We start from the raw sequence: 3,376 nt of genomic DNA on the forward strand, positions 1-3,376 counted from the left end.
TTTTGTCTATTCCCTCTTGTCTCTTCAGATGAAAATAGAAGTCACTCAGATACAAAGGGAAACTCATTCCATTTGATTGAGTAGGACAATGTATGCCCCAGGAGAAGGTTGAGCTCACTTGACTGAGGTTCTTGTGACTGGATCTGCTGCCTGGGGAGGAAATCCAGAAGTGGTCTGAGTGCAAGGAAAGATGGGTAGGGCTCCTGGCCTTGAGAAAGGGCTACTTGTACTTGTGTTAAAAACGTATATAGCCTTGCCCTTCAGTGTTCTGTCACCTAAACCCTTGCTGGAACAAATCCCTAGAAGGAAAAAGATGATGTATGGCATGTTATTCACTCACTATTTATTTGAGGCTCTAGAGACAATAAATGATTTGGAAATGATAAGGAAAATCATTTAAATGTGTGTGTTTGTGTGTGTACCTTTCACTCTCTCTGAAATCTCACTCTCCAGATATATAACAGAGGCACCACATTGACTGCAATGGCTTGTAACTCCCCCGCCCTTCACACATCTCCCAGGGCAGGACATTGGCCTCTCCTCACATACTCGCCAGGTGAATAACAGCTACCAGAATTTCAGTCATTTAAACAACATACATGGTCATTAAACAACATAAATGGTCATTTAAACAACATACAGTCATCACAAATAACTTGCTCTTCTGTCTTAAGTGATCTTGACCTCTACTTGAGACTGTAAATCAGTTTCATTTTCAGTTCTGTAAAGCAACTGCTCAGAGGCAGAAGGAAATGTCACCTGATGCACCACACTCACACCATCTCTATAAAGGTTGTTCAACAGGAACTTGAGACTCACTAGGATGATTACCGAAGACCTACCTGCTTGGACACCAGCTATCAAAACAGCCTGGAACGAGATGGCCATCATGAGGTGGGTGAGACAGAATTGCTTAGCACGCTTAATACTGAATGCAAGTTACAAGCTGAGCTTCTGGGGTGCAGGCAAGCTCCTGTGGTGACCTGTTAAGTATGAACTAAATTTTATCAATTCAGGCAATTTTCTTCTGTACCATTTCACTATAAACAGAGAATCCCTAAACTTCTAGATCACTCAGGTTGCTGGGAGCCAGATCCAAATGAGAGAGGTTTGGCAGGAGAGCAGTTTGGCAGAACCATCCACAAATTGGATGGTTCAAGGTAGACCCAAGGAAAGTACTCTTCATGGACTTTGTAGCGGTTATTCCCTTAGTCTGAAGGGTGAAGACAGGCTTTCCTCTTGCAATTATAACAGGAATCATTTCTTTTCATTATGTATTAGTAAAGGTGGAATCAGAAAGGCAAACCCTGCTCACGTTGCGTTGAATTTAGCCTGTGAAATATTTAATCATTTCCGGGTGGGGAGTTGAAAGGAACAATTACTATACATGGGCATTGTTCCATTTTAAAGCCAAAGCTTAGATTTTCTTGCTGTCATGAGAGAAAGTGAGCAGCAGGAAACAATTCTCTTCAAATCATGCTGACCTGATCTCTTTTCAAATACTAATGGGATCTCTAGCTTCAGGGAAGATCGGTTGCCTGGGGATGGTCGGGTGTCGGTTTGGGAATGACTAGGAGGGCACATGGGAAACTTTAGGATGATTCAAATGGTTGATGGGGTGAGTCTGGTGGTGGCACTCAACTATTATCCATGTCTCAAAACTCAGCGACCTGTACCCTTAAACTGGGTGCATTTTATTGCATGGAAAGGACAATTTGTAAACTTCAGTTTTAAAAACACATATAGACCTGCTGGAGGTCTTTCATCAGCATGTCAGGAATGAGATACATTTCTTCTTGGAATTGATTTCTATTCTCACACTCCTGTGACCAGACAAGATACCTGACATGATTTCAGTCTTCTTTTTGTGAGCCAACATATGAACTATCCTGGAGAGTATTCCATGTGTCCTTGAGAAGAATGTGTATTGTGTTGCTATTAGCTGGGATATCTGCAAAGGTCTGTTGAGTCCATTTGGTCTAATGTACAGCTTAAGCCCAATCATTCCTACTCAGTTTTCTGTATGGGTGAACTATACATTGTTGAATTTATAGAAGTAAACTTGCCTAATAATATTTTATTGCTATGTCTTTCTTCAGGTCATTGAACCTTAGTTTTATATGCTACAGTGCTCCTGTCTTGGGTGCATAAACATTTACAAAATAAAATACAAAATAAATGCGTTGTGTAGACATCAAATGCTAGTAATATTTTTTCCTTCAAGTTTTGTTTTTTGATTATTGTACTAAATTTACAAATTCTTTATCCACCAAGGCAAGAGCATTTTAGTGCAAATCTCCTGCACCTGGCTATGTTTCTTGTTGCCCCACCTCAGGACTAAATTCCAAGAGATAAACAACCATGGGCTTTCATGTCTTATATGACTCCTTCTAACCAGACTCAAACTTCTGGGGGCAGAGAAGGCAATGATAACCTTTATTTTACTTAATATCCCTGAAAAATAAGAGAGTGTCATGAAGAGATGGTCCTGTAAAGGACCAATGGCTGCCACAATGAAACTTATCTCAATAAATGAGGAGTGAGAACTGATTTGTACAGAAGAAAGACCACATTTCCTTGTGTCATCCTCTCTCCTTCCATCCACCCCACCTTACCTCCTGCATATCCACACTCATAGTACATTCACCTGCTTTGTGTGTTCTTGCACAACCAGCTTAGAAATATAATTTAAGGAAGTCAAAGGAAAGGACCTCATTTCTATCTAGTAAAACTTAAGTGTGTGGAGTATTCGGGGTTGTCCAAAGGAACAAGGACAACCGAGGACCCAGAAAAGGCAACATATGGTGCTAGTCTGAGTCTGAAGGCTTAAGAACCAGGAGGGCTGATGTTATAAAACCAAATCTCATGGAGAAGATCCATGTGCCGGCACAAGCAGCCAGTCAGAGACAGCAAACTCATCCTTCCTCTGCCTTCTGTTCTACTCAAGCCCTCAACAGGTGGGGTAATGCACATCCACCTCGGTGAGAGTTAGATACTTTATTTAATCGATGGAATTAAAGCTAATCCCATCTGGTGACACTCTGACAGCTAAGCACAGAACAAATGTTTAACTAGACTTTGGGTATCCCAAGTCCCAGGCACGATACTTGATATGATTTCCGTCTTCTTTTTGTGACCCAACATAGGAACTATCCTGGAGAATATTCCATGTGTCCTCAAGAAGAACATGTATTTTGTTGCTGTTAGCTGGCAGTGTGACATTCAAAATTAAACTGTAATTGCATTCCTGTGCCAATGCTTGCAAATGCACATCACAGTAATCATGTTTATTTTCTCTACAGTGAGGACAGCAAGAGTTCTTTGGAGAAAGTACTCTCGCAGCTGAAATGCCATTTCACTTGGAACTTATTTAAGG

General features: G+C 41.0%; 1 protein-coding gene across 1 annotated transcript in view; it reads left to right on the top strand.

The window, feature by feature from the left end:
* The window catches only part of IFIT3 (interferon induced protein with tetratricopeptide repeats 3), a gene marked incomplete at its 3' end in the record, with an annotated part of 64,562 nt that overhangs the window by 17,640 nt on the left and 43,546 nt on the right, over positions 1 to 3,376 (top strand).

The sequence above is a fragment of the Talpa europaea genome, assembly GCF_964194135.1.
Source record: "Talpa europaea genome assembly, chromosome: 10".
Lineage (NCBI taxonomy): Eukaryota > Metazoa > Chordata > Mammalia > Eulipotyphla > Talpidae > Talpa > Talpa europaea.